Source organism: Somniosus microcephalus, chromosome 11 (assembly GCF_052327205.1).
Source record: "Somniosus microcephalus isolate GS21.2 chromosome 11, FLI_Smic_1.0, whole genome shotgun sequence".
NCBI lineage: Eukaryota > Metazoa > Chordata > Chondrichthyes > Squaliformes > Somniosidae > Somniosus > Somniosus microcephalus.
The window spans coordinates 23,212,844-23,234,397 of record NC_140997.1 but is presented as its reverse complement, the minus strand read 5'-3'; the positions used below and the strand labels follow the sequence as shown (position 1 = coordinate 23,234,397).

The 21,554-nt window shown below is 47.5% G+C and overlaps 2 long non-coding RNA genes across 2 annotated transcripts in view; one reads left to right on the top strand and one right to left on the bottom strand.

The window, feature by feature from the left end:
- Nucleotides 1-12,683, top strand: part of LOC147110382 (uncharacterized) — a 61,319-nt gene extending 48,636 nt beyond the window's left edge. Inside the window, exon 3 of the long non-coding RNA XR_015079908.1 lies at nucleotides 12,165-12,683. This is a non-coding gene — a long non-coding RNA (uncharacterized LOC147110382). The remainder of the gene's footprint in view (nucleotides 1-12,164) is intronic.
- Nucleotides 1-21,554, bottom strand: part of LOC147110381 (uncharacterized) — a 316,893-nt gene that overhangs the window by 19,819 nt on the left and 275,520 nt on the right. The window contains exon 2 of the long non-coding RNA XR_015079907.1: nucleotides 5,402-5,460. This is a non-coding gene — a long non-coding RNA (uncharacterized LOC147110381). The remainder of the gene's footprint in view (nucleotides 1-5,401; nucleotides 5,461-21,554) is intronic.

Below are 21,554 nucleotides of genomic sequence, written 5' to 3'. Positions count from 1 at the left end.
CAGCGATTTACTTGTACTTCTCGCAATCTAGTATACTGTATTCGCTGCTCACAATGCGGTCTCCTCTACATTGGGGAGACCAAACGCAGATTGGGTGACCGCTTTGCGGAACACCTCCGTTCAGTCCGCAAGGGTGACCCCGAGCTTCCGGTCGCCTGTCATTTTAAGTCACTGGCCCATTCCCACTCAGACCTCACCGTCCTCGGCTTCCACGGAAGCTCAACGCAAACTCGAGGAACAGCACCTCATCTTCCGATTAGGCACTTTACAGTCTTCCGGACTCAATATCGAGTTCAACAATTTCAGATCATAACCTTGGCCCCTATTGCATTTTTACTTATATTTTTTATCCACACCTTTGTTTTGGCCTTTCCCCCCTCCCTTTCATTTTTTTCTCTCTCCCACATGGTAGCTGTCTCCCATTCTGCCAGCGCATTTCACACCTAATCTAGAGCTATCTTTTGTCTCCACTAGTCCTATCACCATCTCCTCTCGTTTTGAATACCTCTTAATGTCTCTTCTTCTCTTTTGTTCTCTGCCAGCCCGGCCTCTTAATCTATTTCATTCCCTGTGCCTCTTTAGTCTTGAGAAAGGGTTTTGACCCGAAACGTTGACTCTAATTTCTCTCCACGGATGTTGCCTGGCCTGCTGAGTTTTTCCAGCATTTTCTGTTGTTATTTCGGGTATCACTGCTGCCCTGTAGACCATGAGCTTAGTGCCAGGTTTGAGGTTCTGGTCTTCAAACACTCTCTTCCTCAGGCGACTGAAGGCTGCACTGGCACACTGAAGGTGGTGTTGAACTTCGTCGTCGACGTCTGCCCTTGTTGATAGTAGGCTCCCGAGGTATGGAAAGTGGTCCACGTTGTCCAAGGCCTTGTCATGAATTTTGATAATCGGGGGGCAGCACTGTGTGGTGGGGGCAGGTTGGTAGAGGACCTTTGTCTTACGGATGTTTAGTGTAAGGCCCATGCTCTCGTACGCTTCGGTGAAGGTGTTGATGATGGTTTGGCGTTCGACCTCCGAATGAGCGCAGACGCAAGCATCGTCTGCATTCTGCAATTTGACGACAGAGGATGGGACGACCTTGGATCTGGACTGGAGGCGACGGAGGTTGAACAGTTTCCCGTTTGTTCTGTAGATTAGCTCCACTCCAGCGGGGAGCTTACTGAGGGTGAGATGGAGCATTGCCGCAAGGAAGATCGAGAAGAGCGTTGGTGCGATGACACAGCCTTGCTTGACCCTGGTTCGTATGTGAATTGGGTCTGTGGTGGAACCGTTGATCAGGATCACGGCTTGCATGTCGTCGTGAAGCAGGTGGAGGATAGTGACAAACTTTTGAGGGCAGCCGAACTTGAGGAGGACACTCCATAATCCCTCACGGTTGACAGTGTCGAAGGCCTTTGTGAGATCAAAGAAGGCCATGTACAGCGGTTGGTGCTGTTCCCTGCATTTCTCTTGTAATTGACATGCGGTGAAGATCATGTCCATTGTGCCCCTTAGTGGGCGGAATCCGCATTGCGACTCTGGGAGGAGCTCTTCGGCCACTGGGAGAAGGCGATTGAGGAGGATTCTTGCAATGACTTTCCCTGTGGCAGATAGCAGGGAAACTCCTCTGTAATTACCGCAATCGGACTTGTCACCTTTCTTGAAGATGGTCACAATTACGACGTCTCTGAGATCCCCTGGCATGCTCTCCTTCTTCCAGATAAGAGAAATGAGTTCATGAATTCACGCCAGTAGTGCTTCTCCGCCATGCTTTAGTGCCTCGGCGGGGATTCCATCTGCTCCTGAGGCCTTGTTCTTCAGTTGTCGGATGGCCTTTTCAACCTCATGCCGGGCTGGGGTTGTGCTGAGCTGGTGGCGGGTAGCATGCTGTGGGATGGAGTTGAGGACACTCGTGTCGAAGACAGAGTCGTGGTTAAGGAGATCTTCGAAGTGCTCCTTCCAGCGGGCACTGACTGCTTCCCTGTCCTTGATGAGTACCTCTCCGTTCTTGGTCCGCAGTGGGGGAGGGCCTTGGGTGCTTGGGCCGTAGATGGTCTTGACTGCGCTAAAGAATCCACGCACGTCGTGGTTGTCGGCTAGCTGCTGGATCTCCTGCGCTTTCTCCACCCACCATCTGTTCTTTAGGTCGCGAGTTTTTTGTTGGATCTCGGCCTTCAGGTTTCTGTAGAGCTGCTTTCTTGCTCTCGAGTTCTGTTGCTGTTTCCAGATCAGAAATGCCTTGCGTTTGCGGCTTATTAGCTCCTGGATCTCCTGGTCATTCTCGTCGAACCAGTCTTGGTGTTTCCTGGTCGAGTGACCGAGCGTCTCTTCACAGGTGCTGATTATGGAGGCCTTGATTGCAGACCAGACGCTGTGGGCACTCTGTGTCTCTGCATCACTGGGAGGAGTCAGGTTGTTTGTGAGGCGCAGGCTGAATAGGGCTTTCTTTGAGTGCGCCAGCGTTAATTTTCTTGTGGCATTATTTTTGTTGCAGCCGCTGTTTTGGGGCTACATTGATGGAGATGACAGAGCAGATTAGGTGGTGGTCTGTCCAGCAGTCATCAGCTCCTGTCATGGTGCGGGTGATGCGGACGTCCTTGCGGTACCTCGCTCGGACGATGACATAGTCCAGCAGATGCCAGTGCTTGGAACGAGGGTGCTGCCATGAAGCCTTGTACTTGTCTCTCTGACGGAACAAGGTGTTGGTTATGACGAGGCCATGTTCTAAGCATTTCGACAGGAGGAGGGTACCGTTGGAGTTGGCTTTCCCTACCCCCTCTCTGCCGATCACACCTCTCCAGAGGTCTGTGTCTTTTCCAACTCTGGCGTTGAAGTCGCCAAGGAGGATCAGCTTGTCGCCCGTTGGGACTCGGGACAGGGATTGTTCGAGGCTGGCGTAGAATGAATCTTTGGTCTCGTCTGTGGCTTCCAGTGTTGGGGCGTACGCACTGATGACCGTAGCGCACTGGTTTCGGGTTAGGGTGAGCCGAAGAGTCATGAGGCGCTCGTTTATACCGCTAGGGGAGTCTCTGAGACGCCCGACCAGTTTGTTTTTTATGGCGAAGCCTACCCCATGGAGGCGGCGTTCTTCTTCAGGTTTGCCTTTCCAGAAGAAGGTGTAGCCACCACCTTGCTCCTTGAGCTGGCCTTCCTCTGCCCGCCGGGTCTCACTTAGGGCAGCGATGTCAATGTCGAAGCATCTGAGCTCCCGGGCAACGATAGCAGTACGGCATTCCGGTCTGTCACTGTTGGGGTTGTCCATGAGGGTCCTGACATTCCAGGTCCCAAACTTCATTTTAAAGGGCAGAAGATGCCTGTGCGTGAATTCTTTTAACGTGGGGTGGCCGTTGCACACCAGCTACCACACGGGCTTGACAGAGCAAGGTCTTGGTCCAATGGCAAGGGGATCCAAGACGATTGGAGACCAGGCTCTGCTACAACGGCCTAGCACACACACACAAACATACTGCTACTGTCCTCCTCCCTCCTTCCCGCAGGTCCTCTCTCCTTGGAATAACAACAGAAAATGCTGGAAAAACTCAGCAGGCCAGGCAACATCCGTGGAGAGAAATTAGAGTCGACGTTTCGGATCTAACCCTTTTTCAAAACTGGAAAGGAAAGGAAAGGGTTTTGTAGGATGCATTGTGGTCCTCCCGACCTCGCTGTTATCCCGTGCCGCACCTTCCCTGGGCCCCGACCCCGCTGCTGGTCCACTCTGCGCCACTCCTGGGCCTTGACCTCGCTGCTGGTCTCGTCCTCGTTTCTGGGTCCCGACCTCGGACATGAATGATGTTGTCTCTCACAAGATCAAATTAGCACCGATATTCTCGCGATCCCTGGTCCCGAGCTCCACTTGCGATCCACTAGTCACTAGATCATTAGTCTAGTGGAGAAGCATAGTCTTGATGGCGGAGAGGTCTGGGTTTAAGTCCCACAAACAGCAACGCAATAATGACCAGATAATCTGTTTTTGTGATATTGATTGAGGGATAAATATTGGCCAGGACGCTGGGGATAATTCCCCAGCTTTTCTTCGAAATAGTGCCATGGGATCTTTTACATCCACTTGATAGAGTAAATGGGGCCTTGGTTTAACGTCTCATCCGAAAGACAGTACCTCCGACAGTGCAGCACTCACTCAGTACCGTACTGGAGTGTCAGCCTAGATTTCTGTGCTCAAGTCTCTGGAGTGGGACTTGAACCCACAACCTTCTGACTCTGAGGCAAGAGTGCTACCCACTGAGCATGGCTGAGTAAGAATCTCCTAAACCTGGAGCCTCCAGGGTCAATGTCCTAACACTACCTAAGCATGCGACCTCTCCCCACTACTGCTATAAGCAGCACCTGCCATACAAGAATATCGGTACTCTTCACAAAATGCTGCAACAGGATAATGTTGGTAGCACTCTCTCACCTTTGAGTCAGAGGGTTCTGGGTTCAAGTCCCACTCCAGAGACTTGAGCACAAAATCTAGGCTGACACTCCAGTGCAGTACTGAGGGACTGCAGCACTGTCGAAGGTGTGGTCCTTTGGATGGGACGTTAAACCGAGGCCCCGTATGCCTTCTCAGGTGGTATTCAACACTGAATACCGGTTTGTGAGTGCCACACTCCCGGGGGATTCCTGCACTGCCTACCTGTTCCTCCTAGTCTGCCTGGTGGTCACCCACTCCATCTCCCCCTGAACTCTCTGTACCTGCGGGGTGATCACCGCCTGAAACGTGCTCTCCACGAAACTCTCAGCTTCTCGTATGCACTATAGTAACGCTATCCGCCCCTCAAGCTCAGAAACTCTGAGCTCGATCAATATATCAATAATAGCCACTTGGGTGAACTACAAGCTCATAAAATCCTACCTCAGTGAGGAAGTCAATACTTTCAAGAGAGGAGGACAGGGCAGATCAAATTAACAAAAAGAAGTTCCATTAAAAAAAATTGGCTCAATGCAATGCTTACTCACGGTGTTGTGCGTCAGCTGTGGCTCAGTGGGTAGCTCCCTCGCCTCTGAGTCAGAAGGTCGTGGGTTCAGGTCCCACTCTAGAGACTTGAGCACAAAAATCTAGGCTGACACTCCAGTGTAGTACTGAGGGAGATGTTAAACTGCTCTCTCAGGTGGACGTAAAAGATCCCATGGCACTATTTCGAAGAAGAGCAGGGGAGTTCTCCCCGGTGTCCTGGCCAATATTTATTCCTCAATCAACACCTAAAAACAGATTATTATCATGTTGCTGTTTGTGGGATCTTGCTATGCCCAAATTGGCTGCCGCATTTCCTTACAACAGTGACTGCAGTTAAAAAAAGTACTTCATTGGCTGTAAAGCGCTTTGGGACATCCCAAGGTCGTGAAAGGCGCTATATAAATGCAAATCTTTCTCTCTAAGAAATGCTAGCTGGCCTGTGAATGCTTTAATACTCACAAGAAATAAAAAACTGCATCCTGGAACATCTTGCCTATCATCTTCATCTGTGCCATGGGCTTTAAACACAAGGAAAGAGATCAAATGAACTACACACTTAACTGATCATATCAGAATAATCAAGGCCACTGATTTAAATTTTCCTCACAAATATGCACATAATCATAACATTCTACCTGAAAATAGCACGAACGCTCCCACAGCGCGGTGTAATTCAATACACAACTTGAATTATTCAATCACTGGGAATCAGCGGTTCTGATAATATATTGTACATGCCATGGGATTAAACGGCAAGTCCCATGATGCACTGTGAGCAGTGGCATAGGTGATCTGCTGGTATGTATTAATATTACTGTTCTAATTTTATTGGGATGTTTCATTCCATTATAAGTTCAATTTTATGCTAGCAAAATAACAACTGCAGCAAGGAATCAGGAACTGAGCTCTGAAGAGCCTATGGTCAAGTATAAAATGATAACTAATGATTTGAACCAGACTAGATCTGAAAGATTAACTATATTCTTAGATTATTCTAAATAAATCTTGGCAAATCAGAAGGCATATAAATGCTTGGCTGAGAGATTTAAGAACACATGAGCATGGTTTCACATCAGTGACATAAGTCACTAGCTTATGCTATTTTTAATGTAACCAATCACAAATGGAAGACATCTCCTCAGAAATGAATAAACCAATTGTGGTTCCTCGCAATAATAAAATATGCTAAATTATGCAAAACATCTCTCATCAATCCTACAATACAAGAATATCTTTATACTCTTCTCAAAATGCTGCAGCAGTGTAATAAATGTCAGCTAGCCTGTGAATGCGTTAATATTCACAAGAAAAACAAACAGCCGCAGAGACAGGAAACTAAAACGACCTTTCAATACTTCAATATACTGTAAAAGGTATCTTCCTGAATGTTTTATAATAATATATATATTTCAGAGTACCTAACATTAAACAACTCCGATTGGCAATTTACACATCAGAAGATCCAGGCCCCAAAAAAGGATTTTAATTCCCTCCCTCCAAGCAGAACCCGGATGGCACAAGAGATTAAATCAAAACCGTAGACTTACCGCTGAATTTCCGCCCCACCGCCATCTTCCCACCATTGGTTTAATAAGCGGCTAAGGTGCCCACCTGACTCAGGTGAGTGTTTCATGAATACATTTAAATCAGGGTCCTATTACGTAGATAGTAACCATGTTTACAGACTACTGTGTGAACCCTCTGCCATGGATCCTCCACTCACTAGAACCTGTTGTGCAAGAAGTGAAGGCCCTCGAAAGGTGAAAAAATTATTTTTGTGGGGCCAGGAGGAGCAGTATGGCTCCTTCGGACCTCACAAAAATAATCTGCGCCGCTGCTTCCCTGGGCTCCCTCCATCACCATTGCGAAATTCCCCCGGACATACCTTGCTGCTAGCTTGGCGGCCTCTAGGCCATCGCAAAATGGCTCAAGATTGGGCTGGGCCAACCGGCAACAAGGTAAGTAGCGGGATGGGGGAGGGGGACAGATCACAATTGTGGAATGTGGGGGTCCCGGGGTGGCAGCGGCTCAGCTTATTTTTGTGGGTCCTCTTTGCTCATCAAGGGCCCACAAAAATAATTCAATACTTACCTATGGCAGGCCCTTTCGGTTGCATTGCCCGTGGAACTGGTCAGATTGTGCACAGCGCAGGCTCCGACAAGTTCCAACCCGAAATGGCAATCGGGGTCGTAGGACACCAATTTCCATATTAAAAATGGTCTATCGTCTGAAACAGGCGGGTGCTTTGCACACCCGGCAGTAGCCCCCTTTCAAAATGGAGCCGGCTGCATCGCCAGTGTTAACGCAGCGGTAAAGCTGCCGTCCTCATTATGAGGCAGTTAGCATCCCGTTAACGGCAGGGGGAAAGGCAGTGAAAACTGCTGCTCCCCACCCCCTCCCCAGACAGAGGGCCTCCACATTACACCAGCTGGCCACCCAATTGAGAATATATCGCCTCTATCCTCCGGCATTACAGCAACATAAATTAGTTGTAAATATTTGACTATTCTCAACGATGTTATTCAGTTTTAATGGCAATAAGTAGTGGAACATGGGAGGTTACTTGACATTAAACAGAGCCAGAAGTAACACTTCAGCCTGTAGCTTCTGTATTTATCCATTGCCTTTGGAGCTGTTTAATGGCTCATAGCCTCCTCAGTAGAAATAGAATAGCACATTACTGTCAGCAACCGTAATGCTGCTTAATAAATAGGACATTTACCTTTTGTACAAATTTTAAAAGGACTCAATGGGGACAGGATGAGTTGAGGCTAAACACTCCCCCGTGAATGGGAGGCAAAATATGACGGCAAATGACTGCCGAGCATTCATAGAATCACAGAATCTTACAGCACAGAAGGCGGCCATTTGGCCCTGCATGCCTGTGCCGGCTCTTTGAAAGAGTTCTCCAATTAGTCCCACTCCCCTGATTTTTCCCCATAACCCTGCACATTTTTCCTTTTCAAGTATATAACCATTTCTCCTTTTGAAAGTTACTTTTAAATCTGCATCCACTACCCTTTCAGGCAGTGCATGCCAGATCATAACAACTCGCTGCGTGAACATTTTTCTCTTTATCTCTCCCCTGGTTCTTTTGCCAATTACCTTAAAGGTGTCCTCTGGTTACCGACCGACCTGCCAGTGGAAACCATTTCTCCCTATCTACTCTATCAAAACCCTTCATAATTTTGAACACCTCCATTAAATCGTCCCGTAACCTTCTCTGCTCTAAGGAGAACAATCCCAACTTCTCTAATCTCACCACATAAATGAAGTCTCTCATCCCTGGTACCATTCTAGTATTCTATCTTAAGTATTGTGTTACAGATGGTTACAGAATGGCAGTGGCAGTCTACAACAGTCTTTCAAATTACTCAAGAATTGTACCTCTTGCAACGGTGCAGTCCGTGTGGAGATTGCAGCTTTGGAAAACCCTTCTTTGTGCGGCATTGTGGAGCCCCACAGACCAGGAGTCCCCATTTCACTAGGCGTCTCAGGATGAGGAGTGAAGAAAGTGTTTAGCTTTAGTAGTGATTTGTGATCACGTAGCAAATGGTCGCTAGCTCCCCTGAGCAAAGGCACTGCTGAGTGTAGTGCTAAGCCATACAGGCCAAAGGTCACTAATTCAACTCCTGGTCTGTGCTGATTGAGCCAATTGAGCTGATTTTGCCTCACCTAGCAATTGAGATGCTGCAATTGTGCTCAGGATCACTACACCAGCAAGCGGGGGAAATCAGCAAGATTCCCGCTCCTGTCACTATCCTGCTGAAAGCAATGTGTGGACAGCAGTCGAGATTAAGACCAGGCTCAACTGTGATGCCTTCCAGACCAAATAGCCTACCCGCACTCACTGCACATAAAGAATGGCCACTTGAGCAAGATACCAGCGGGCATCCCGTGGCTGTGGTACCGGACCAGAGCCCGTGCCTTTAGCGAAGAAAGGCAGAAAATTGTAGGGAAAAAACCCTGGTTGGGATTTTCTACTGTACGCTCATTAGCCCAGGATATTCTTGTCCATTAGACTGCAAGGTGACAAGTGCACAAGCAGAAAACCCAAATATGGTGTGATTCAAAACTGTCGTTGTTACAAGGACTTGTAAATAAAGCTGCTTTGTTCAGGACAGAAGCAAATAACTAAACTCCAGCACGCCCTTCAAAATTACAACTTCAGTCGTTTTGAAGATTTTTTTAAGGCTTTGGAAAGTTTGGCGCGCAACATATTTTAATTATTTTTTTGATGCAAGCAATATAGATAAGAAGAATGATACAAGAAGCAGTGTTGTGGGACAGCATATTGGAACGCTGTGTGGGGTGATTTTCATCTCACTACTCACTCCGATTTAAGGCGCTAGCGGGACAGTAACGGCCCAGAAATCCAGCGGACATCAGTGTCGCCAGATTCCTGCATGTTTAAGGCCCCACTCGATCTTTGGGTCAGGCTTGGGGCAGGTGTCTAAAGCTCCTGCCCAAAACAGGCAAGAGCATCATTAGCATATACAAGAGGTGGCGGAAATGGATGACGCACCATATTTGGGTCCATGGGCATGCTGATGCCAAATCTCCAGCATGCCCACTGAAACCTGATGGGGACAAGCCCTCAGGCATACCTGCAGACAGGAGGGCATTTAAAAGGTCCATCTGCTTTACATGTAAGTGGGTTAGATTTTTTAAAGGCCCTTCTTGTGTTTTTTGCCCCCCAGGTGGCACTGAGGGACGTTGGTGGAGGTTCATATATGAAGAATGACCATTTGTGTGAGGTACTAGAGAGTAGAATCCTAGCCAAGCATAAAATACCATATTCAGGAGAGATTTTAAGGGGAGGAACTGGGAAGAAAGTACAGTGCTGATTTAATAAAGTAACTTTTAGGGAATTGATTGAATGCCTATAGTTGGTGGAGCTGCACCAACAGACCTCCCAGCGGCATCACAATGACGTGCGAATGCCTGTCCAATTGTTATGCTGGATGGTTGTTCAGAAACCTTCCTATCACGGTATGTTGTGCTTTAAGTACCATTGCATTCCCAGGTGACACCCTCAAAGCCTCCTTGAAAAAGTGTAACATCCCCACCGACACCTGGGAATCTCTGGCCCAAGACCGCACAAAGTGGAGGAGAAGCATCCGGGAAGGCGCCGAACACCTCAAGTCTCTTCGCCGGGAGCAAGCGGAAGCCAAGCGCAGGCAGCGCAAGGAGCGCACGTCAACTCAAGCACCCCACCCACCCGCCCCTTCAACCACCGTCTGCCTCACCTGTGACAGAGACTGTAGGTCCCGCATTGGACTCATCAGTCACCTGAGAACTCATTTTTTAATGTGGAAGTAAGTCATCCTCGGTTCAGAGGGACTGCCTAAGAAGAGAAGAAGAAGACCATTGCATTAAAGAAGGCATGACAGGTTCCTCGGGGATCAGCATCAGTAGAGGGTGGGAGCAGGCAGATCATCCACCTTATCAGTAAGTAGTACATGAACACCAAAAAATGGAAAGAAATTAAAAGGAATCTTCTTGTTAAATTATTTTTTTAAAGTGTTTTATCTGTTACAGTTAACGATGCAAGTTTTACTTCTGAAGGTAGTATTTCTTCAGACTGATCTGTGTCATCTTTCCTCCAACAATTCCTTTGATAATTAATCTGTGTGCGGCTATTCTTAGTTTCTCAAGGCGACAAATACCAACAGGAGCTCTCAGGAGCTTCAGTAAAGTCCTCGTGTTTCTCCGGTTTTAGACATTTGACACAGGAGTCATGAACCAGAGCTTCAGTCCATGTCCTTTCTCTCTCTTACACTTGAGAAGGATAGAATGACATCAAGTACACACATGCAGCATGTTGTCCCTTACCTAGCAATAAGAAAGCAGGGGTTCTTCTTCTTTAAGATGCCTTCTATCTGGTCATGTTTTGACAAGAATGAATAAGGCATGACTGCAGTTACGAAATTGGCTTATATCCATGATGATAATTACACGTGACCTGCTCATTGTATTTGTAGCAAACAAGCCTTTCATAGTAAGCATATTCATTTAGTGCATGTGCATAAATGAGTCTGTGAGTACAATCAATAGGACCTAGCATACTGGATAAGCAATAATTAGCAAATAACCCCATATCAGTCAGTTGCTGTTAATGAGATGTTGGGAAGTTAATCTCACAAAATGACCTCCTTGCGTCTCCCCCAATGGCTCAGTAGATAAGTAAAGTGTGTGGTCTGGCATTGAATAGCAGGCACCAAGATCTGATCGTTAACCTGTACTGAGTTAGCTGGTCTCAGTTGGGGCAGCATTCACTGAGTTACAATTGGCTCAGCATTCCAGGACTGGGGAATGATTCCAGCGCTTGTTTCCAGTCCAGTGAACTCCCCTCTAAGTGCACATTGGGCGAGGACAGGCTCACAGACCCCATTGTTAAATAGGCTGTGTTGGGCCTTATTTTATCGGCTCATATATGAAGAATGACCATTTGTGTGAGGTACTAGAGAGTAGATTCCTAGCCAAGCATAAAATACCATATTCAGGAGAGATTTTAAGGGGAGGAACTGGGAAGAAAGTCCAGTGCTGATTTAATAAAGTAACTTTTGGAGGATTGATTGAATGCCCGTTAGTTGCCAGTAACAAAGATGGTAGCAGCAAAATAGCTGACAGCAGTAATCATTGTCTCTTGCAACTCATAATGTTTGGGATCTGATGTTCTAAATCCTTTAGCACAGTCACAAAACAGTTTCTTGGTGAATCCAAATCTCCCAAATCAATAAACCTGTACAGCCCCTGTATAACCAGAGGGATACGTTTCATTCCACAGCACAACTGTGACAGTACGACCAGTACCCATGTTGGGATTTGATTTTCAACAGAAACTACAGGGTAGATCAATCTCTGTCTCACCTCTTTGTGAAAGGCATAGAAAGTCAGCTTTTTACAGCTCTAAAGTAGTTCATCTGCATGTCCAAACATAACATATGATGCCATACAGCAGGTCTACAGGAAATGATGCATCCCCAACAATAGTGTATTATGTACCAGGCGATGACTTATGTCACACAATCCATATAACACTATCATGCAATAGTATAACATTTCATCTGTGTTACTTTGGCAGTAATCCTGTTTCACATACTGTTGTAGACTCGCAACATAATTTAAAGGGGAATTGCATTTAAGAAATTGATTCCAGTCACAACACTCTGTGACCATTATGTATTATCCCTTCTCATCCTCCTCTATCTTTCTGCAGGCAATGACATGGTCAACCACACCATCCTCCTCCTCCGTTGCCCAGTTTGGTGGGATTGTGCTCGCTTGGTTGCACTCTTACCCTATCCAATTGTAGCCAGAACATCTCCAGCAATGGCTTCTCCTACCATTACTTCCAGATTCACCCCAAGGACCTATCCTCGGCCCCCTCCTTTTCCCCATCTACGTACTGGCCCTTGGCGACATTATCCCCAGAACGAGGTTAGGCTGCACATGTACACTGATGACACCCAGCTCTACCTCTCCACCACCATTCTTCACCCTTCCACTGCCTCTACGTTCTAAGACTGATCTGACAAACAGTTTTGGATGACCTGCAATTTCCTCCAGCTATGCATGGGAAGACTGAAACCATCGCTTTTGGTTCCCATCACAAGATCCTCCTTAAATCCCATCTCTTTGGCCACCATGCAGGTATCTCCTGCTTTGGCTTGGTGTCTGTATTTTTGATTATGCCTCAGTAAAGGATTTTTTTTACATTAAAGGTGCTATATACATGCATGTTGTTGTTCTTTTTACTTGGCTGTCTGGATCATCACAACAATTATTCATGCTAAAAATGATGTGCCAGTAGTGTCACAATTGTAAATGAGTGATATGGAGGCCAATCCTGGTGCCCTCATTGCTACTCTGCCTGGGATCATTAGGCTCCCCACATCCCATGGGTTAAACCTAGGATCTTCTAGACTTGTATGACTTCGCATGCATATAGACACTGAGCCATGAGGAACCTGATGAAATAAGTAATTTTTCACAATTACTGCCTCCATGCTGCCTCTGGCAGGGGAAGGGATTTTGTAGGCTGCAGATTTCTGCACAAATGCTGTTATTTCTATTCCATGCAGACGTGAGCTTTTGTGGAGTAGTGCCATTTGAGATGATATAATCTACAGCAGCTCGCCAAAGCACCAAACCCGCGACTTCTGCCACCTAGAAGGACATGAGCAGCAGGTGCATGGAAACATCATTACCTCCAAGTTCCCCTCTAGGTCACACACCATCCCGATCTGGACATATATTGCCATTCCTTCATTGTGGGTGGGACAAAAATCCTGCAGCTCCCTATCTAACAGCATTGCGGGAGCACCTTCACCACACGGACTGCAGCGGTTGAAGAAGAAGGCCACCACCACCTTCTCAAGGGCAACTAGGGATGGGCAATAAATACCGGTCATGCCAGTGGATGCTTACATCCTGAGAATGAATGTTTAAAAAATGAAGTGCTATCTGCCGATCAATGCTCAGAGAACCGGCAAACTTCACTAACATAAAAATTGACTGAGGCTGGGTTTCAAAGTTGTTAGCCTCTGATGGGGATTTCCAATGCTCTGCAACTAGAGGCACCAGCCAGTGCCAAGAACACGTGTCAGATTATCTCCTTTCATTATATTCCAGCCCAGACAGATGGGTTAATAGGCTCTTTATTCCAAAGGTATTGTGTGAGATGAGTTTGGACAGTATCAACCTAATTCCCACTCTACCACAAAACGACTCCCACATTTGGTACTAATTGGCACAAGAAGGGAAAGAAAAAGTCTGTCAGTTATGAGTTTCCCTCATATATGTGGACTGTGTGTTCGAGATCTCCACATTCAGCACAAAAGAACCATTTGGTTTCACTTACTGTTAAAAGATTTAAGACTTCCTGTGGAAGGCAGTGATTCAGATCACAGCCATGTTCAGGCTGCAGAAAAATGATTTACTTTATTAAAAAAATTTCTGGAACTATTTTTAGGTTTTTACATAACTTCCAGTGTTTTCATAACATTTTCCCACATGGAGAATTTAACTTGTCTGTTCACGTACATCCTTTTTATAATTGTTTACATCTTTATCGCACCAGAGATAGGATACAGAAATGTGGCTGTGATTATTTTTTGATTGGAATTAGGTACAGGGCAGGCCTCGACTTTCACTTTATTTTCCTTTCGTATGATTTTCTCCACTTACCTCTCCTCCCCTGAAGGTATTGACTTGTGCTAGGGAAACGTGGCATGGATATGGTTCCACTGGGCACTGACAGCCCTCCTGTACCCACCCAAATCATCATTTCAAACTCTACAGATGGTGCCACAATAGCAGGAGTGATTAATATGGTACAAAAGCAAAATACTGCGGATGCTGGAAATCTGAAATAAAAACAGAAAATGCTGAAAATAATCAGCAGGTCAGGCAGCATCTGTGGAGAGAGAAACAGAGTTAATGTTTCAGGTCAATGACCCTTCATCAGAATGGGAGGGTCTTGTTGCATGCGGGCATGGACTGCTTCATTATCTGAGGAGTTGTAAATGGCACAGAACACTGTGCAGTCATCAGCGAACATCCCCATTTCTGACCTTATGTTGGAGGGAAAGTCATTGATGAAGCAGCTGAAGATGGTTGGGCCAAGGACACTGCCCTGAGGAACTCCTGCAGCGATGTCTGGGGCTGTGATGATTGACCTTCAATCACCACAACCTTCTTCCTTTTTGCTAGGTATGACTCCAGCCAGTGGAGAGTTTTCCCTCCCGATTCCCATTGACTTCAGTTTTACCAGGGCTCCTTCATGCCACACTCGGTCAAATGCTGCCTTGATGTCAAGGGCAGTCACTCTCACCTCACCTCTGGAATTCAGCTCCTTTGTCCATGTTTGGACCAAGACTGTAATGAGGTCGGGAGCAGAGTGGTCCTGGCGGAACCCAAACAGGGCATCAGTGAGCAGGTTATTGGTAAGTAAGTGTCGCTTGATAGCACTGTTGATGACACCTTCCATCACTTTGCTGATGATTGAGAGTAGACTGAGGGGGCGGTAATTGGCCGGATTGGATTTGTCCTGCTTTTTGTGGACAGAACATACCTGGGCAGTTTTCCACATTGCCGGATAGATGCCAATGTTGTAGCTGTACTGGAACAGCTTGGCTAGAGGCGTGGCTAGTTCTGGAGCACAAGTTTTCAAGCACAATAGCCGGGAAGTTGTCAGGGCCCATAGCCATTTCTTGATATCACGTGGATATAAATGCAAGTCTTTCTTTCTTTCTTTCTATGGTGTGTTGGTCCGGCCACATCTGCAGTACAGTATTTTGTGCAGTTCTGGAACCCTTACTTCAGTAAGGATGTAGCTGATCATAAAAGACGCAGGGAGGGGCTACTAGAATGATTAGGGGAATAGAGAACAAAGCATATGGGCTGCAGCGGTTCAAGAAGGAGGCTCACCACCACTTTCTGAAGGGCAATTAGGGACGGGCAATAAATGCTGGCTTTGCCAGCGACGCCCACATTCCATAAAACGAATAAAATAAAAATTTGAGATAGATCCACATAATTGGGACTCTCCTTGTTAGGGAGGAGATGAGTGAGGAGGGATATGATTGAAGCATTCAAATGAGTAAGCCTCAGGGATGTAGATGATTAGTCAGGGCTGTTGGATTTGGTGCGGAAGAGTGAAACAGGAAGGGTGAAACTCAAGCTGGTATCCATGTGGAATGAGTCAGAGCTGGAGACAGGTGCTGAGAAAAGAGATGTGGCCATGAGAGTCTTAGCAAGTAACAGGCCTCAGAATGGGGTAGGTCTACTCACCGCCCCATTAATGTTGATGATCATCCTGTTGCCACTTTTAGAGGGGCCTACTGCTGAGTAGCCAAAGTACCTGTTTCTGGCAGTAGGTTCTGACGTAAGAAAACTACTAGGCACTTGGTCTAAGCGTTAAACAAAGCTTTAATCGACTGTTTTACAACATGGAGGTCTAGTTGTGTCCTTCACTAGTTCCTGTTAAAGAATGTCCTGAGCAAGCTGGGCCCATGCCCGAGTATTTATACTCTCCCTGGACAGCACCACCAGCAGGCCGCCCAGTATTATTTCATAAGTCATTTCCACATGAATGACAAGACTCATGTCAGGTTCATTTCAATAAGCACATCAGAGGCTATGATACCCTGATAGAACCCTGATTGTCATTATAGGATAGAACTGGTTGGAGCGTGCATCATGCACACTTTGACCAGTTTCACCAGGATAGAGCCAAAGAGGCCCTGGAAAAGTAAGTTTTAAATTATTTTTGTGGGGGCCAGGAGGAGCAGGAATGTTTCTCTGGGCCCCCACCAAATTAACTGGGGCTACTCCTGGCCGAGACCCCCTCTCCCATTCCGTGATTGTGGCACCCAGGGCCCCCACCTCCCCCCCCACCCCCCGCCTGGACTTACCTTGCAGCCGGTCCACTGCCATAGAAGAAGCTAGCCCCACACTGCTGTTTCAGGTGTCCAATACCAAAAACAGCTATCTTCCTTCCCCTACACCCACCCAATCAAGATGGGTTCCAACGCTGGGAATCCAGTCAGGTGCCTGCTAAAACTATTCATGTTAGGCTGACCTCGGAATGGCTGCTTTTAGTGACACTGCCTGTGGTAATAAAGAACAATTGTAGTAGGAGGACAATACTCACCCAACACTTTGCCTGCAATGTGTACATTTTTTTTATTCGTTGATGGGATCTGGGCATTGCTGGCAAGGCCAGCATTTATTGCCCATCCCTAATTGTCCTCGAGAAGGTGGTGGTGAGTCGCCTTCTTGAACCACCGCAGTCCATGTGGTGAAGGTACTCCCACAGTGCTGTTAGGGAGGGAGTTCCAAGATTTTGATCCAGCGACGATGAAGCAACGGCGATATACTTCCAAGTCAGGATGGTGTGTGACTTGGAGGGGAACTTTAAGGTGGTGGTGTTCCCGCACGCCTGCTGCCCTTGTCCTTCTAGGTGGTAGAGGTTGCGGGTTTGGGAGGTGCTGCCGAAGGAGCCTTAGCAAGTTGCTGCAGTGCATCTTGTAGATGGTACACACTGCAGCCACGGTGCACCAGTGGTGGAGGGAGTGAATGTTTAAGGTGGTGGATAGTGTGCCAATCAAGTGGGCTGCTTTGTCCTGGATGGTGTCAAGCTTCTTGAGTGCTGTTGGAGCTGCACTCAGCCAGGCAAGTGGAGAGTATTCCATCACACTCCTTACTTGTGCCTTGTAGATGGTGGAAAGGCTTTGGGGAGCCAGGAGGTGAGACACTCGCCGCAGAATACCTAGCCTCTGACCTGCTCTTGTTGCCACAGTATTTATGTGGCTGGTCCAGTTAAGTTTCTGGTCAATGGTGACCCCCAGGATGTTGATGGTGGGGATTCGGCGATGGTAATGCCATTGAATGTCAAGGGACGGTAGTTAAACTCTCGCTTGTTGGAGATGGTCATTGCCTGGCAATGTGTGGCGTGAATGTTACCTGCCACTTATCAGCCCAAACCTGAATGTCGTCCAGGTCTTGTTGCATGCGGGCATGGACTGCTTTATTGTCTGAGGAGTTGCGAATAGCACTGAACACTGTGCAGTCATCAGTGAACATCCCATTTTTGTCCTTATGATGGAGGGAAGGTAATTGATGAAGCAACTGAAGATGGTTGGGCCTAGGACACTGCCCTGAGGAACTCCTGCAGCGATGTCCTGGGGCTGTGATGATTGACCACCAACCACCACAACCTCCTTTGTGCTAGGTATGACTTCAGCCAGTGGAGACTTTTCCCCCGATTCCCATTGACTTCAGTTTTACTAGGGCTCTTTGATGCCATACTCGTCAAATGCTGCCTTGATGTCAAGGGCAGTCACTCTCACCTCACCTCTGGAATTCAGCTCCTTTGTCCATATTTAGACCAAGGTTGTAGTGAGGTCTGGAGCCGAGTGGTCCTGGCGGAACCCAAACTGGGCATCAGTGAGCAGGTTATTGGTGAGTAAGTGCCGCTTGATAGCACTGTCAACAATACCTTTCATCACTTTGCTGATGATTGAGAGTAGACTGATGGGGTGGTAATTGACCGGATTGGATTTGTCTTGCTTTTTGTGGACAGGACATACCTGGGCAGTTTTCCACATTGTCGGATAGATGCCAGTGTTGAAGGTGTACTGGAGCAGCTTGGCTAGAAGCACGGCTAGTTCTGGAACACAAGTCTTCAGCAAGACAGCCGGGATGTTGTTGGAGACCATAGCCTTTGCTGTATCCAGTACGCTCAGCCGTCTCTTGATATCACGTGGAGTGAATCGAATTGGCTGAAGACTGGCTTCTGTGATGGTGGGGACCTCAGGAGGAGGCCGATATGGATCATCCACTCAACACTTCTGGCTGAAAATGGTTGCAAACGCTTCAGCCTTGTCTTTTGCGCTCACGTGCTGGGCTCCACCATCATTGAGGACGGGGATATTCATGGAGTCTCCTCCTCCCGTTAGATCCAGTCAGGCTGTAGACTCACAGCACTGTATTGAAGTTCACTACATGGCGAAATTCAATGTGTAATTTGATCCAGTCAATGGAAGGCAAGCTACAGAACTGCAACAGGATGCAGAAGAATAATGTACAGTGCTTCAGCGCATCACATCACTAACACTGGTGCGTTCAGACAAGGCACAGCACTAACACTACCGAGTTCAGGTAATGCATAGCGCTAACACTCACAACTTCAGGTAATGCACAGTGCTAACACCGGTGAGCTCAGACAAGGCACAGCACTAACACTACCGAGTTCAGGTAATGCATAGCGCTAACACTCACAACTTCAGGTAATGCACAGTGCTAACACTGGTGAGCTCAGACAAGGCACAGCGCTAACACTCCTGAGCTCAGATAACACACAGCGCCAGTGACGTAATAAAACTCACTACGCACTTGGTTCGCGTATAAAGCAAGGCTTTAATCAATTTGTTTCAAAACATGGAGGTCTAGTTGCACTTTACTAGTTCCTGTCTTACAAAATGTCCCTGGGCAAGCTGGGCCCATGCCCGAGTATTTATACTCCTTGGACAGCGCCACCAGCTGGCCGTCCAGTGTTATTTCATGAGTCGTTTCTTCATGATGATGAGATTTATAACATTCTTCCTGCCTAAAAGATTTGGAAGTCTGACGACTTCCTCCTAACGGATTAGGCGGACCATGAATAGACGCAGTCTTTTAGATCTTTGTTTATGGCTGGAAGGCACGTCTCCCCGGATCGTGTCATGTTCCCTGGGCCACTTGATCCGTACTGGTAGATCGACAGGGCCCGTGTCGTCTCGACCTGAGGGAGACTGGGGAGATCATGACTCCGGGTGCGGGTCCCCACAGGCGCAGAGCTGACTTCATCTTGTTTGATAGCCGGAGACTGACCGGCATCCTGGCTTCGGGTGGCCATCCCACGGGGAGCGCTCGGCTCCCTGAGTGGATCCGGTGGGGCAGCTGGCAGATCTCTCGATGTCCCAGGTAGGGCGTCATCTTCGGGGGAGTGCAGAGTGTCGGCATCATCCCCGTGGGTCCCTCTATCAGTTGGGTCCGTGGGACTGGTTGGACAGGGAGCCAGATCTCGGAGCGAAACGGTGGACTCCCGGCCATCAGGATACCACACGCGCGCGTACGTGGGATTAACGTCCGTGAGTTCCACCTCGTCGACGAGGGGATCATTTTTGGAAGATCGGACGAATCTTCAGAGCAGCACGGGGCCGGGAGCTGCCAACCATGACGGTAGGGACGCCCCATGAGTGGAGTGACGCTGGAACCTGAAGAATCGCTCGTGAGGCGTGACATTGGTGAACGTAGAAAGAAGAGACCTGATGGAATGCAACACGTCAGGGAGCATAGTTTCCCACTGCTGGTCTGGTAGTTTGCGTGACCTCAGTGCAAGACGAACAGCGTTCCAAATGATAGCGTTGTATCTCTCAACCTGTCCGTTACCGATGGAATGGTACGGAAAGCGTGAATATTCATCCACCATAGTAAGTAAGTAGGTGTTTCGCGTTGAGGAAGGCAGTGGCCCTTTAAAGTCAATGCTGAGTCGCAGCATAGCGTGTATGAGCGAGCCATCCGATGGATGGTGAATTGCGGTTTTAATTCCGCACAAATTCTACAGGAGGAGCATGTTCTTTTCACATCTTCTGTAGAAAATGGGAGATTTTTAGATCGCACAAATTGCAACATACGGGTAACACCAGGATGGCATAAGTCAGTATGAAGATCCGCAAGAGTCGAAGTTGACATAGAAGAGCAGAATGCCCACGTGAGGGTATCTGGGGCCACATTCTCTTTGCCGGGTCGATAATGTATGGTGTATCCAAAGGTGGCCAATTCCATCCTCCAGAGTTGTATTCTGTTATTCTTGATCTTAGTGCGTTTCCGGTTATCTAGCATAAAGGCCACGGAGTGCTGATCGGTTATAAGTGTGAAATGGCGACGAGCGAGAAAATGACTCCATTTACGTACAGCTTCGATGATGGCGGTAGCCTCCTTCTTGACAGGAGGATAATGGAGCTCGCTACCCTGCAAAGTTCCGGACAAAAATGCAACGGGTCGACCACCTTGATTCAAGGTAGCAGAGATCGGCACCTCTGATGCATCGCACTTGACTACGAAAGGGAGATTTTCATCAATGCAACGAAGCGTGGCTTTTTCCAGTTGTCGCTTGAGGAGGTTGAAAGCTGAAATAGCCGTTGCCTCCAATGGAAATGACTTCGCGTGAAGCAGGGGCTGGATCTTGTCGGAGAAGTGGGGTATCCACTTCGCATAATAGGCGAACATGCCGAGTGCCCGACGAAGAGAGCCGAGATTCATAGGGGGAGGGAGCTCCTGAAGTGGGCGAAGTCGCTCTGGATCTGGTTTGATGACACTGTTGCCCACCCAGTAGCCAAGGATGTTGACTGATGGTACTGATTTCACAGATTTGGACTCATTTAAGGTTAAGTTGCGACAACGGAGAACGTCAAAAAATTTCTGGAGATTGGCACCATGCTCCTTCTGGTCATGACCAGCAATGGTGATATTATCTAGATATGGAAAAGTGTCCGTTAAGTTCTCCTGTTTGACTAGGCTATCCATTGCCCGTTGAAAGACGGCCACCCCATTGGTGACCCCAAATGGAAGGCAACAAAACTGATAAAGCTGACCATTGGCCTCAAAGGCGGTATACTTTTTGTCAGAGTCCTTTAACGGTACTTGATGATATGCGCTCTTTAAATCAAAAGTTGAAAATACCTTGTAGTTGGCAAGGTTATTGACCATATCGTCGATGTGTGGTAGTGGGTAGGCATCCAGGTTGGTATACTGGTTAATAGTTTGCGAGTAATCAATGCAAAGACGTTACTTGTGTTGCTTCAGAGGATTTTTAACAACGACGACTTGAGCCTGCCAGGAAGATGAACATGGCTCAATGATACCGTCAGCTAGAAGGCGAGAGATTTCTGCCTCGATAAAGGATCGATCATCTTGGCTGAAACGTTGTGATTTAGTGACTATGGTCTTACATCGGGGGGAAAGATTGGCAAACAAGGAGGGCTCATCGAGCGAAGCCGCCGAAAGCGCTCAAAACAGTACTTTGAAAATAGTAAGCTCCAGCTTTGACCCTACAAACTCG